The sequence below is a fragment of the Podarcis filfolensis genome (genome assembly GCF_964270895.1).
Source record: "Podarcis filfolensis genome assembly, chromosome: 7".
NCBI lineage: Eukaryota > Metazoa > Chordata > Lepidosauria > Squamata > Lacertidae > Podarcis > Podarcis filfolensis.
The window spans coordinates 31,370,308-31,386,352 of NC_139603.1; the positions used below are offsets into that span (position 1 = coordinate 31,370,308).

General features: G+C 42.6%; 1 protein-coding gene across 1 annotated transcript in view; it reads left to right on the forward strand.

Annotated features, from left to right (window-relative positions):
* The first annotated feature begins 3,570 nt into the window (after positions 1 to 3,570).
* Positions 3,571 to 16,045, forward strand: part of LOC310767073 (NXPE family member 3-like) — a 71,458-nt gene continuing 58,983 nt past the window's right edge. The window contains exon 1 of the mRNA XM_083623918.1: positions 3,571 to 4,497. The gene's annotated coding sequence lies outside the window, so the exon portion shown is untranslated. The remainder of the gene's footprint in view (positions 4,498 to 16,045) is intronic.

Genomic DNA, 16,045 nt, shown 5'->3' on the forward strand with positions numbered 1-16,045 from the left:
TATGAATAGTAATTGCAACACCATCATGCTGTAAAACACTTTATAATAAGAACAACTAGCATACAGCTTTTACTGTTTGACATTTTATTATGTTTTTATATGTGCTGGAGGCTGCCCAGATTGGCAGGGTATAAATAAAATTATTATTTTATTTTATTTTATTTATTACATGGGAGTAGCTGTGTGGTACTCCTATAATGCACGCACCCCATTAAGATAGGAAGCATACTTAGCTCAATTTTTCTTAGAATATACTTTGATGAAATCTAAGTGGTGGGTTGCATCACTCTCACAAGATTTTACTGTCTACTGAAAAAAATTAATCAAGGTGTTCCAATCAGGGGTGTAAGAGAGAGATCTTTGTTAGATCTTTGGAACTGCAAGTAAGCTTTGCTATACTGTGCATATTTGTTGCTTAAGAAAACACTAAATGGAAAATGCAGATAAACTGTCCAACGTTTTGTTTTACCAACAGTTCTGTTAATCCAGGAGAGGCAAAATAAAGCATGGTATATTGGTAATTTGGTACTTAATCTTGCAATGTGGTATATACTGCTGTCTACTACTAATGCCTTTCTGCTTTTTCTGCATAAGACAAACATGCTAGTCTCTCTGCAATGCAAAAGAAGAGAAGACATAAAACTGTTATCAGAAAACACTAGGATAACATTTTACTCTCCAAGGACATTGGTCACTTTCCTGGGAGACTCCAGCATACGGTTGCTGCATGACAACCAATAGTGATTCTTGATTCTATGTATTTTTGTCTGAATAGAGACAATTGTTTCCCGTCCCATTGCAGGTATTAACTTAGCAATGCTAGCATGATTTTTATCATTTATTAGAGTTGCCATACATATGGAATTTCCTGGACATTCAGCCCTCGTAAACAGCATCTGGGTGGAAATCACTTAAATCTCCGGGAATCTCCGGATGTATGTCAGCCCATGTAGGTAGTGTAGATTTTGGGTTCATTTCATTTAAGAAAGCTCAACAACTTTGCCCCAAAAACAAACCCGGATTTTGTATCCGGATTTTCACTTTTTGAAATATGGCAACCCTAATTTATTACCCCTGTAATAACTTTTCATAAAAGTTACTGCTTATTTTGCACACATTTCAGCTCTAATTTGAATGGTCACAGGCTATACTTTTGCATTTTCTTGCCCTTCACCTATTACAATATTTATTTATAAAAAATATTTACCAGTGTATCATAAAAATATATCACAGCATGCATACATACACACATACATACATACACCTTTACCTGTCAATGATTATACTTTATGGATCTGATCAAGTGGACTCTAGCTTATATATTTGCCACATTTTTCCTTGTTGCTTTTGATGTACTACCCCTCTGGAAGTTTATTTCAAAATACTGTACTGCAGCAAAAAAAGAGCTTCCGTCTCTGCCTATTTTCATTTTTTCCTGCAATCTTATATGCAATTCCATCCTCTCATCCTGCATATGATAGATTCTGCAGATTGTGGGGAACCTTTTTTATTATCTTGGTTACTATGGGGGACTGTGTTATATTATCCTCAGTCATTGTTGCTTGCAACCGCCACCTAGTGGTGCCAATTACAAAAAACAACAACTAAGGTCATCTTAAAACAAGAGTCTCCCACTTCGCCCTGCCCCAACCTGCAGTTCGTTCAACTGGGACAGAGCTTTCCAAACTTTTCATGTTGGTGACACACTTTTTAGACATGCATCATTTTGCAACACAGTAATTCAGTTTTACTAGCAAAATGGAGGTTAAACTAACCCCTTCCCAGCCCCGGGAGGAGCGTAGGGAGTATTTGCGTGACACACCTACACACTGCAGGCAACACAGTAATGTGTTGCAACACACAGTTTGGAAAGCTCTGAACTAGGTGTATGAAACAATCATAAGACCTTGCAGGGAGAGGGCAGAGTGTCTGACACTGTTGGGTAAGCTTGTATTGGATGCTGTTGACAAGCAGTAACGTTCTTGGCCTGAAAAGGGCCTAGTTTCAATTCCATCATAAGCAGAAGCTCACTACCCTTCCTACTGAAGGCTCCTTCTCCAAAGCTAGAATATGCAGTTCAAAATAATTTTGAAGTCACTTTTACATTTATTCTAATACAATGCTGTGTTCACTGGCAGAGGAACGGGGGTGCGGAGGAAGCGGACCGTCCCCGGCATCACTATTCTGGTAGGGTGCCATCATGGCGCCCCCGACACTCGCCACGCACCCCCATGCGCTGGGTGCCACGGCCCCAGAACGCGTGCCACTCCCTTGCGGGCAGCGTACCAAACCCCCGGGATGCACGACACGCCCCCGTGGCACCAGCCACGCCCCTGCCTGCTCTCAGCCCCCAGTAGTGGAGCATGCAGCCTCACCACTGGCTGTGTTACCTTTGGGGGGGGGGAATTGGCTCTCCATACTGTGCACCCCAATCCCTCAATTTATATGCCACTGTGAAAGAAACACAATTAAAGATATAGGTTTGCTGCTACTAGCACAGGATGCATTTCTAAGGTGCAAACTATCTCCAAGCATAAAGCAGGGCTTCTTAATGTCTAGCAACAAACATTATGGCCAAGTCTATCTGGAAACCCTTTTTCTTGTGGGGGCACTCCCACCATTACTTAGTGCAGCGGTCAGCAAACTGAGGTCTACGGGCTGGATCAGGCCCAATTGCCTTCAGGATCTGGCCTGCGGACTGTCTGTGGATCGACGTGGGGCTTCTGTTCGTTTGGGCTGCACCAATATTTTTTCTGTGCCATTCCATTCCCCCCCACACACATACTGCGGCGCCGCCTCCACCCTCCCTCCTCCTGGCTTCTCCCCGCCCTGCCTAGAGGAGGAAGGGGGCTGGGCTGAGCTGGCTGAGCGCCATTTTAAGCAGCCCCTCTCCGGAGCCAGCCCTTTCATGCTGCTCATCTTCCCTCTGCTGCCGCCCTGGCGCTCCTATGGGCCAGAGAGCAGAGCAGACGAGCTCGCTATGCCTACCCACAAGAAGCAGAACCGGTGGTGGTGGTGGCAGCCCCTTGGAAGGGAAGCGCAGCAGTTGGGGATGGTGTGGGGGGAGGACTACTTGCCCCCCTCACCACTTCTTCCAGCTCCCCCCCCCCCAGTGCCGCTTCTCCGGCCTGCCACAAGGTCTGAGGGACAGTGGACCGGCCCACGACTAAAAAATTTTGCCGACCCCTGACTTAGTGTCTCATAAATCACATGCAGAGTTGCAGGGCCTTTTTTCAGCCGGAACTCGCCGGAACTCAGTTCTAGCACCTCTCATGTGGGTGCCATGGCCGTTATAAGAGAACAAGGGAGGCGTTCATGGCGAGTTGTGGCACCTCTTTTCCCAGAAAAATAGCACTGCAGAGTTGTTTCATTGTCACCACAGAGGACCCACCAATTATTTAGAAGGTTCAAAGAAAATATAATGCAGCAGGCATTTGCCGGTTTCTGAGCCCACCATCCCTGCCTCATAATGTTACAGCTCTACAGAATCTCTTAGAGCAGATAACAATCAACTCTATAGGATTTTGCCAACCAGACAGGGCCCTTTTAACGGGAGCACTGAGTACCGAAGGCCTCAAATATGAAGAGCCCACAGCTTTGTTGCTAACTCTCAGAAACACGAGACACAGAGGAATGTCCAGGTTCCCTCAGTGCTTCTCTCAGCAGCTGGGCTTAGCCTCTGCTTCCCCTCACAAAGATCATCCGCCCCACCTGTCCTGTAAGGAGGAACAGCAGGACCAGACGCTCTGAGGCAATGGTATCAACAGCACCTTTGTGAGACCTACCTGCCATGATGGGACTGACAAGGCAGCGGATGATTACAGCTAGCCCCCAAAGGCCAAGGCCTCACACCGTAAAACCAGCAACTTATCGGCTGCATTTACAGCCATTTCCAGGACAGCTGGGTCACTAGGGTATTCTTGAAAGGCTGACAAGACCTGCTTTTTGAACTGTGAGCTGCTCATTTCCATCCGAGCTGGTCATTGAAAAATCATGTTTGATGCCTGAGCTTTCCTCTACTTTCCCTGTTCCTTTTTCTGTTGTGTCATTTCAGATTTTAAGTTCAAGGGCAGATTGTGTGTGTGTGTGTAAAATGTTTTCCCAGCTGACAATAGGTATAAGATGCTTTCAATGAACAAACAACCCTTCCCTGAATTCAGGTAACTTGAGCCCCATAAAACCTAATGGGGAAAATCATGAAACAAGCTCCATAATAATGCCCTTTTGGCACCACAAGATGAGCAACAAGAAGAAGTAATGGCAGGCAGTAGGAAGAGCAAAAGCCCAGCCCAACCACGTAGTCAGACTTGGCTGCATACCCCACGAGGCTCTCTGTACCCCTCAGTGCCAGGTTCCTGACTGACCAGCAGGTACAGAAAAAAGAAGAGTGGGAACAGTTCAAAATGGACCCAGCCAACAAAGAGACCAACAGATGGGCTAAGAGGAGATACAAAGATAGTAAATGAACGGCGGTGCCGGTGCCTCTGTGGAACCAAGGTAGGAAATGGAGGTGGGGAGAAAAATGGAGGGCCCAGAGGTGTAATCCTGAGAGGGAAAGTGTGTATGTGTGTATGTAGCATTACTTTTATTTAGAGATGAATTGGGGAAATTAATTGGCTTGTAATTTTTATTTAGAGATAAATTGGGGTGAATTAATTGGATTGTCTTCGGTAAAATAGGTGTCTTTGAGCAGCAAATGGGGTTCAAATGAGTGGCCTTGTGTTTGGAGGTTCATATACCACATCTCTTGCCTTTGATCAAGGTTCTTGGTCAATGTATTTATTGCTTAGCCTCACCAGTTTGCATTTTGTATAATGGATGCTTTGCTGCAATATTAAATACTGTGATTGTTCGCCGCCCCCCCCCCCGAGACAGCCATTTTGTGACTGGCTGGGTCTCCACCATGGCAGCCATTTTGTGACAGCTACCACCCAGCGTTTTCTCAAAATGGGCCCCTGCAAAATCCCATCTGTAATACTGATGTAGTTTTTAATTATTTTAAAGGCATGTATACAATAGAATTACCTTCTCAGCCTGTGAGTACGTAACACTCTCTGCTCATGTGTGAGTTTAAGAGAGATGGTTGTCTAATGCTTTCTATATAAAAATACCTATTCTAAATTGACTTATTTCAGATAAAATATGTTTAGCATAGGATATGGGAACGCTAAGACAAGTGAATTAAAATTTGTTCGTATTTGACTTTTTAGAGACATAACATCTTAATACTGCTTCTGACATCAATATATATGGACTAAATGAGCATTTTCCTTGCTCCCATCCTTCAGTTATGCAAATATTTTTTAAAATGACATTGACATGTGGTACAGTAGGCGGTGGTCAAATGCCTCAGGCCTTAAAAATGCACTTAGAGTAGAAAAGTCAAACGTTTGTATATATTCCTCCTTAGTCTTGCACTTTAGTAATAACCAAGTCAAACTATTTGACTGTGCTCAGAACACTTTAGTCCCTTTTTAGAGGGGCCTGCTTTCCACAAATGAGTGAAATGACTAATCCATTTCTAAGATACAACATGAAAGCTAGGGTAAACCGGTTTTTGTCAGTGATGTACTAAGCAGGCCTCTTTTGCAACCTATAAATCAGGAAATTGTCTTTAAAAATGCCTTGAAGCCATCAATACGTTCCAAGTTCCTTTATTTGCACATATTTGCATTTGAGCTTATGTTATGGTTAATCATTTCAAAAGGTGTATTATTACACTTTCCCTGTAAGCTATTTTTATAAAGAAGGTTGAGGATTTAATGCATGCATTAGAATCCTGGTGTGTTTTAATAAACCACAAGGCATTACATATATTTTGCTAAACTCATTATATTGATAACAGTGCTTGGTGACAATGAGAAACACAAAAGGAAAGTCTGTTCAGTAAACTGCTGAATTTAGGCTATACAGTGGTACCTCGGGTTACATACACTTCAGGTTACATACGCGTCAGGTTACAGACTCCGCTAACCCAGAAATATTACCTCGGGTTAAGAACTTTGCTTCAGGATAAGAACAGAAATTGTGCTCCGGCGGCGCGGCGGCAGCGGAGGCTCCATTAGCTAAAGTGGTGCTTCAGGTTAAGAACAGTTTTAGGTTAAGAACGGACCTCCGGGACGAATTAAGTACTTAACCCGAGGTACCACTGTACATCTATTTACACATTTTCAGGGGTAAGCCCACTGAACACAGCAGAAAATACGTTTGAGTAAAAATATTCAGATATAGCATGTTATGAAGCACTTAACACTTTTCCTTTTTCAAAATTGTTTTGTTTGCTTCTGGTTTATTGGCATACATAGCCCATGCATCTTCATAAAGGGAAAGAGGTAGAGGTGATCTATCATTATCATTATCATTATTAATTTATTTATACTCTGACTTTTTCCTTGATGGGACTCAAGTCTACTTACAGATAAAAACAGGAATCACTAAAAACACAGAAAATAAATCTTAGGATAATTTTCTGGTTGTATCGGAACATTTTCTGGTGTCATAAAGAATTATCTAATTTAGCACATTTAATTTTACCTGTTAATTAATTAATTAATTAATTCCACTTATGAATAATGTCCCATAAAGTATCTCAAAGTTATTTCACAATAAAACTATCAGCAATAAAACAAGTACACCATTTCATTTATAAGAACAATTAAAGCCACTTTCGTTATGTAAAAACCTTTTCAGGTCTAGTGCAGATAAAGACTAGGGTAAAGATCTCAATTGAAAAGCTTAGTTTTGAAGAAAGGTCTTCAATTAGGTCTTGAAAGAACAACAAAGATGGTGCCTGTCTGATATGTACCGGGAAGGAATTTGAAGTAGGAATTAGGTGCCACCATGCCAAAGGCTCAGTTCCTAAGTACAGCATGGATGTCCTGATGAGGCAGTATCTGAAGGAGGCCCTCTACTTCACAGCATAGTGGTTGGTTTGGTAGAATAAACCTAAACACATGGAAACTGCCAAGCTTGCCATTATATTTGCATTTGGCATCCATTCATTGTTACTTATGAACTTAGGAAACAGATTTTTTCCCCCTGTGGAAAAAATAAAGCACTGGAAAAATGTCCACCCCACCTCACTGGCCTCCTCCCACCATGCTTTTATGAAGCCACAATGCCTTTCAGCAGACAGAAGGGCTGGGTTAATGCTGGTAACTCCAATATTGTTTCCAGTTACTGGTTTGCTTCCACCACCTGCTTCAGTATACAACAACTATGGGCTGACGCCCCTTCTAACTTCACTCACCAACTTCCGCACACCACCTCTTATTCCTCTGAAAGGCCCTTGCTCCTTGCCGAAGTTGCCCTCCCCTCCCCTGAGTCCCTCCCCTATAATAATAATAATAATAATAATAATAATAATAATAATAATAATATATTATGTATACCCCGCCCATTTGGCTGGGTTTCCCCAGCCACTCCGGGCGGCTTTCAACAAAACACTAAAATACAATAACCTATTAAACATTAAAAGCTTCCCCAAACAGGGCTGCCTTCAGATGTCTTCTAAAAGTTTGGTAGTTATTTTTCTCTTTGACATCTGGTGGGAGGGCGTTCCACAGGGTGGGAGCCATTACTGAGAAGGCCCTCTGCCTGGTTCCCTGTAACTTTGCTACTTGCACTGAGGGAACTGCCAGAAGGCCCTCAGTGTTGGACCTCAGTGTCTGGGCAGAACAATGGAGGTGGAGACGCTCCTTCAGGTATCGTGGACCGAGGCCGTTTAGGGCTTTAAAGGTCAGCACCAACACTTTGAATTGTGCTCGGAAACGTACTGGGAGCCAGTGTAGGTCTTTCAAGACCGGTGTTATATGGTCTCGGCAGCCGCTTCCAGTCACCAGTCTAGCTGCTGCATTCTGGATTAGTTGTAGTTTCTGGGTCACCTTCAAAGGTAGCCCCACATAGAGCGCAATGCATGAGTCCAAGCGAGAGATAACTAGAGCATGCACCACTCTGGCGATCTCCATAGCTCATCTACACTCTTGTTGAACCCGCGGCACCACCAGAAGCCCAGCTTACTCACCAGCTATGCCGCTGTCTGTGCTGCTGTGCACAAGTGGGCCATCCCTCTCTCTCAACCCACCCGCAGCTCATTTGGCTTCTTCAACACCCTCCACCAGCACCTAACCTGCTCACCCACTGCCCTTGCTGCTCACCCACTCTGCCACTTCACCACCTCTCTTGTTCATCTGCTCTGCCCCCGCCACTCTTCTTGCTTGCCCTACCAGCAAAAGCCCCAGTTGCTCACCCCACTATCCCACTTGCTCAACCTGCATGCCTATCTGATGCTTCCCTCAACCTGGACCATGCACAGTCCATCATCAGCATAACAGTGGACTAGTGCAAATATATTATAGAGCAAAATATTGCAGAGGTACTGTAGTATCATATAATGCCCCTGAAGACTGCTGGGTACTGGGGCCATACCAGAACTGTTGGAGGTCAGAGGCAATTGTATTTCATCCTGCAGGGAGCTTTACTGCTACTGAAGGCAAATGAGCTTAATGGTCACAAATCCAATACATTCAGGATTGGCACTGTCCATAAGAAAACCAGTTGCAGCAGACTTAATTTAAACTTGCAATAACTTATAATAGGTCTAAACCTTAACACTAAGCATACTATGTTCAGAACAAGAACAAGTATAAATGGGACATCAGCATAAGCACAAAAAGTAACAAAGTAAATAAATAATGCCCTTCACAATGTATAAATCACAGATCACAAAGGCATAATTATTCCAAGGGTGAAAAATTGTGCCAGGGAACAGTTATTTCCTATGCACACCTGACACTTTAGTCATGCCCAAGTGACATCATCCTGGGCTACTTTGGCTTTGTCACATGTGTTCAAACCCATGCAAGGCAGGCAAACTGCAAAATTAACTTTTGAGTGTCTGAAAGTAAATCTGCCTACTTTAAGTTATTAAAATTTAAGTATTAAAATTAATCCCACATAGATTCAACTACAGTGGAACCTCGGTTTATGAACTTAATCCATTCCGGAAGTCCGTTCTTAAACCGAGACCGTTCTTCAACCAAGGTCACTTTCTCTAATGAGGCCTCCCGCTGCCGGTGCCCTTCCACCATTCGGATTCTGTTCTTAGAACGAGGTAAAGTTTGCAAACTGGGTCACTACTTCCGGTTTTGCAGAGTTCGTAAACCAAATAGTTCATAAACAGGGCTGTTTTTAAACCGAGGTACCACTGTAATATGTGTAACAATTTGCCTTTCTTATGTAATGACACAGACAGGATATTGACCATTGTTCTCTCTAACTATATTACAGAGAAGCTCTAAGTTACCGACAGTTACAATGCTTGCTGTTTCCTTTTGTGACTTTGCATTTTCCCCACCCCATATTTTGTAATGCTCAAAATGTATCATTTATTAGATAAGCAGGACATTTATAACAGCCTGGTTTGTTTTTATATGATACAGATCTGTAGTATGCTTAGCACAGCCTTCTCTTCTGTTATTGTTGCTGCAAGTTTGGTATTATAAAACATTTGACAGCAAAAGATTATGCAAGAGGGAAATTTATATTGGAATTCACTTCAGTTAGCTTGATACATATTAATCACAAATCGTAGCAGCTTGTAGCCTTTGAATACACCATACTTTACTCTGTTTTCAAATGAATGCCTCTCACATGTGGTAATAAGGTTAGCTTGACATTTCCTCATCCAGGAAGGTGACTGCTGCCTGCAAGTGATGTAGAAGCCATAAAGTGGAAGGGCACTATTCTACAAAACCTTCAAATGCATAATACAGCAGCTGAGCCTCATGTTCACAGCCAGGTTCTCCCAACTACTGTTGGAGGCAGCATACCTCTGAATAGTAGTTGCTGGGAGTCAAACAGGTGGAGAGAGCACTGTCATGCTTTGGTCCTGCTTGAAGGTTTCCCATGGGCATCTCATCGGCCACTGTGACTAGATGGGCTCTTGGCCTGATCCAGCAGGGCTTTTCTTGTACTTCAAACACTGAGGAACTCAGAATATTTCATTCAGGCAACCTCTAGCAATATTTTTATTATTGGTAGGAGTGTTGGTTTTTTATTGACACCACCTCATATTGACATTTGATACCAAATGGCTGAGTGGGCAGTAGAATCTTGAAGCTTGCTATTGGCTCTTAAAAACTACCACCAGCCTTCTTTTTTCAGGAGTGGGAGAAGCTGTGCTAAGTGGCTATTGACCTGCCTGAGGGGAGAAGTGGGGAGAGAATGAGAGTTGGCTTGAGGTCTTCTTGCCTGTATTGTTTTTAACACTCGATTGGAAGCCACCCAGAGTGGCTGGGGAAACTCAGCCAGATGGGCAGGGTATAAATAAATTATTATTATTATTATTATTATTATTATTATTATTATATAACAACAGCGCTGATTGAAAGGTGCTGCATAGCAGCAGAAAGGCAAGAAATGCTATTACTGGAGACCTGTGCGCTTAGCACTTGTGACCTGTCCCAGAAAGAAATTGCTATTCTACATATCCCAATACATTGTATGGTCAATGCGTGATATTTACTCTCAGATGAGTATGAATACATGCCTTACTAATTTGCATTATTTGCAACTACAGCAAAGATCTCAATGTTTTTATTTTTTGTTTTTTAAATAAACTTGGTGGACTGTAAAGGTGATTTATTAATTGGAATAAAGTAGAGATGAACCTGCAGAAGTTATTATTAAGGATTTATTTTAGCTATCCTCTGTATATTAGATGAAAATTGGGAAGCTTTATAGCTCGTATATTATGCCTATACAGCTGCTATTATTTAGTATTGTATGCAACGGCCTTTGGCTACATCTACAAGCAGTACATATTTATTCTATCATCAAAACCTGTGGGAGTGGAAAATGACCTCTTCCGCTCCTGCAAGAAAGAGGAAGAACCTGAGCCACTAGGGTGATGACTCCATTTGTAATTTTCTGATACAGAAATGAATGGAACTTGTTCAGTTTTGTAGCAAGCTGTTTTCAGAGGCATAATTGGAATGGGGGGGACTGCTTCCACCGCTGACATTGGGGTTACTGGTGTCGGGTGCCAGTTTTCTCCAAAATGTAACAACGCAGCCTCAGCTTCCTGTTAAGTTATTAAGTGGCTTCCAAGTAAATAAGCTCAGACCGTGGCACAGCTGAGCCAGTATTAGGCAAGTGGATTTGGCCCACTCAGATGCATTCCTAGATGCAAGTCTTTTTCTTTTCCCTAGATCTCAAAAAAGGGAAAAATTGGGTTCCATGGGCTTTAAATGGTGGTGCAGTTCAGGTACAGTGGTACCTTGGGTTACAGATGCTTCAGGTTACAGACGCTTCAGGTTACAAACCCGGCTAACCCAGAAATAGTACCTCGGGTTAAGAACTTTGCTTCAGGATGAGAACAAAAATCACGCGGCGGTGCGGCAGCAGTGGGAGACCACATTAGCTAAAGTGGTACCTCAGGTTAAGAACAGTTTCAGGTTAAGAACAGACCTCCAGAACGAATTAAGTTCTTAACCCGAGGTACCACTGTAATGGGAAACCTGATACTGTCTCAGTATGTCTTGGGCATTGTGTTAATGGACACAATGCAAAATGGGGTTTTGCAGAAGGTTGTGTTGGCTTGAAAAGGCCAAGGTAGTCTGAGTCTACCCACTACTTTTCCAAGGTACCTGCTCTGTTTATTCTATTTTTTCCTCGTACTATTCTTCCTCACTGCTTATGGTTACCATCCAAGCTAGAGGTGTTCTGCAGCCTGCAGTCCTAGGAGTAGGTTTTGGACATTCGAGATTGGAGATTCAAGAGTTGGTAACGTGCTATGTTCAGCTGTTTGTTATTAAAGGTAGTTTGAAGAATTCAGAACAAACATTTGTTTACACATTTTCTTGAGAACAATTCATTTTTGCCAAACATGGTTTTTCTGTCTCTTTAATATTTTTAAATTTTTAAATTATTTTTTTAAAAAAATATTTAGCATTAAGGTCCATTGTAGCAAATAACATGCTGATATTTTTTGAAGTAAGCATTTGGTAAGTTCACTCCTGCCAACATATCTTTTTAGTAAGAGCCTTATTATTTCAGCTTGAAGAAGAGTCTTTAGATTTCAGTTTAATTTTTGTGTGCCATGAGCTGCAAAATCTGATCCAGCTATAGCATATTTTCCATAACTAGGAGATTGCTATTCTCTTTCCCCCAGCCCCAAGAAATCTGTCAGCTACAGATCTAGGCCCTACTCAAGAAATCAAAGCAAATTCAACTCCTGGACCTAGGAACACTCTCACTCTGCACCAGATTGACTGAAAGATCAGAGGTTAGAGATTGAGAATAGGCTTTAGCCTATCTCTTGTGCTTGACCCTAACCCTTTACTTCAGGGGTGGGGAACTGGATTCATCTGGTGGTCTGGATTCTGACATCCCCCAACCACTGCAGCCCACTTTGACAGGGGGGTGGAGCTTGCCTCCTGCCAATCATCTGATGTTTTCAAGTCAGGTAAAGTGCTTTTCTTTGCAGACCAGTTTGATTAACAAAGAAAAGAGTTATTTTGCCTGCATGGTATGAAATCAAACCACATGAGCAAAGTAAGTAGTGCTTGATTTCATACTGCATAGGCAAATGAAGCATTTCCCTGCAGAGCTTGCTGTATCAATCAGGTGATTGGCATTGACATGAAGACCTGCTTTAGGCAGGGTTCAGCTGCATTACAAAGTTTCTATTCAGTAACTCCGTAGTGCAGTCTGTCCAAGCAGGATTTGCTGATACTGTAGCACTAATCAGGTTATTGGCACTTAACAGCAATTCTTGTTTGCCAAGGAACAATTGGTAGTGCAGTTTACGACTTACACTTGTTTCTTTACAACCGTCTTCATCTGTTCTACACATGACAGCAGATATGCGCTTTGGAGAAAACAGCCTTGCTGGCCAGAGGTTTCCCACTGTTGCTTTATCTGGACTACTAATACCCTTGTGAGCTGCATGATGGAAGATTGGGTCTAGACCCTGTCTCTACAGTATTCTTCTTACCAAGAAGTTGCTAGAAGGTTTCTGTAGAGAGAAATCCTTTCCTTGCTTCATCATGCCAGTCATTTCCTCCAGTAGACCAGTGTCAGACTACATAGTAGCCAATAAGCTGTGCTTTTAGTTTTTATTGTATCTGTCTTACTGCACTTTCATATTTTTTTAATGATATTGTGGTATATAAGTATTTGTATGTCAGCTAGGTCATTCTCAGATTACCTATCTGTTCTAACAGCTGCTGTGGAAAGGCATTAGCAGACCCCTGGAGCCAATATAGCAGGGATCAGCAAACTTTTTCAGCAGGGGGCCGGTCCACTGTCCCTCAGACCTTGTGGGGGGCCAGATTATATTTTGGAAGGAAAAAAAATGACACAAGAGCACCACGAGCCCCGGTGGCTGCTTATCTGTGTCTTGTGAGCGGCAGGGGCTGGTGGTGGCGGGACGATGAGCAGCGCGTGAAAGGGCTCCGGAGAGCGGCTGCTTAAAATAGCAGCCGCTCGAGCACTGCTGCTGCTGGCACCAACAAAGCTCAGCCCCCTTCCTCCTCTAGGCAGGGCAGGGAGAAGCCAGGAGGAGGGAGGGAAAAGGCACTGGTGCCATGTGAGAGAGAGGGAGGGAGAAGGAAAGAACGCGGGCGCTGGCGATCCACACGGCGATTCCCGGACCGTCCGTGGGCTGGATCCAGAAGGCAATTGGGCCTGATCCGGCCTGCGGGCCTTAGTTTGCCGACTCATGCAATATAGGAATCTTCTGCCTAGTTGAAGTGGCAGTCACAATATCCAGTTGGAAAAGAGGCATGAAGAGAATATTGTATGCCTGTGACTGCACTTCTTTCATAGAGCCAATGTAGGTTGCCTCCTCTTATTAGCCACTCTTGTTCGAACTCTTCTCTGTCATAGTCTGCTGACCTAACGTAGCTACAGGAGGAAAAATTGGATCTTATTCTGGCTCATGTATTATAAATATGATTGTTGTGTACATTTCAAGTGTAGTATGTCACTCACCTGCAGGTGATAGTGATATCTAAGCCTGAAATAAATTGGCTTGAGTTTTAGATTTTTAAGAGAGTGGGGGATGACAGAAAATGAATATTCTCCCCTGTAACAGATGTCAGCTACACACAGGTCAGATGGTGCCAGCCTACTAAGTTAACTGAAAATGAAAAGCAAAGATACACTCTATCACAGAATAAAATTAACATTACCCTGCATTTCTGAATGGATGAGATGTTCCATTAGGGATTTCAAATTCGTAATGTGATTCCACTACACTCCGTTAGGACTGACAAGAATGCAAAGAACCATGTACAGTCTCTCCATGCATAATTTTAGGTCACGAATCTTAAGCATCTGATGCAGTCAAGGAAAGAAAAAAGCTCCACTAAAAACCCACTTTACTCCCCCCCCCCAAATTGCTGGAAATATGATATGAATGAAGTGGCTTTGATCTTGGTAACACAGTAGCCCTCCCCACTTTTTACTAGCACTAAGGGCTGCATGGTTACAGAAGGGCTGCAGGGCAAAGGGCTGCTTTTGTGCCTACCCATGAAGTTGCCTCCTAGCCACCCACCCATAGCAGAATAACTTCAGAAGTGTGGAGCCTTAACTCTCTGTCTAGGGTCTGATTTAGATCCCTGATCTTCCAGTGTTCTAAGTCTTATAGGGAATGTGTGTTTGTGTGGGGGGTCTTTACTTACCTCTCTATAATGGCAAAGCCCATCTCCCTGCTCCAGTGGTTCTCCTAAACCCCTGCCACCGCTACCATTCATTTTTTTACTTCCTCTTATCCTTTAACTTCCCAATAACCTAGTTACTGTGGGGTATAGGTGTGGTATAAAGCCAGTCAGATACAGATATTATATTTAACAAGGTATTCATATTTGTTTATTAAAATATTATTAAGTGCACAAGCTTATCTGCTTACCATAGTACCGTATTTTAAATGATCAAATGCCTTGTTAACTTGTTACTGTCAGTTTAAATTCTACCAGCTTCCATTCAGCTATTAATGTTGAACTAAGACATCTTTAAGGAAGCAGTTAGTTACTGTGTTAAAACACTTTAGCCAAATTTCCCGCTTATTTTCTCCATCGCAGATAAGTCTCACCATAACCTTGCGCCCACTTTCCCAAAGCCAGACGCCTCACTTGGCCAGCTTTGGGAAGACAGCACAAGGACTGGGGGTAGGGGTGGGGTGTTGTTGAATTATGGCCTCTCTCCCCCCCCCCCAACACAACAAGGCAGTGTGTGGTCTGCAGGTTTTGTGTCAAAGTACTGTTGTAGCCCACTTGGTATGGGAAGTGTACTATGTGAAACACCTTGAACTTCACTTGTTAAAGTCCTATAGTATCTATTAACATTAAGAAGGTGACTGAAAGCACAGCCCTAACTGTTCATTCAGAAGACCAATTGATTTCAGTGGGGCTCACTACATAGTAAATGTAATTAGGACTTATTTGATACACAGAATAATAATCATGAACATTAAATTTTGACATTATTGCCTCCCTATTCTCCGTGGTGCATTAAAAGGACATATCTAATTTCTCTGGTATTGCTCTGTTAAAGAAAATACTAAGATACAGTGCTCAATATCACAGAAAGTGTAATGGGCCATGCATTGATGAAACATGACATAACATTACTCTAAGCAATAGGTCAGAAATAAAACATTCTTGAATCTGATATTCTGTCTATCTTAGCTGGAGTCAGTAGCTATCACCATCTGTGAAATGCTCACCACTTATAAAAAAGATTCATTCAAAGCAGTGAGCATTTCACAGATGGTGAAAGTTAGGAGCCATTTGAGATGCTCCAGACTAGGAAGGCTATCTTATGTTGCATTTATGTCCATTGCTTGTCCTGAGAATTTTATCAGAGAGTTGCCGCCAAATCAAATCATTGATAGGCACAGTATGAACACAGGAAGAGGAGACTAGAATAGACATAAGGCAGTTGAATATATATTTTGGTATAACAGTCTTGTATGTAGACCTGAAAGCCCAAGAATTACAAAAGAACATAAGAACAGCTCTGTTGGATCAGGCCAGTGGCC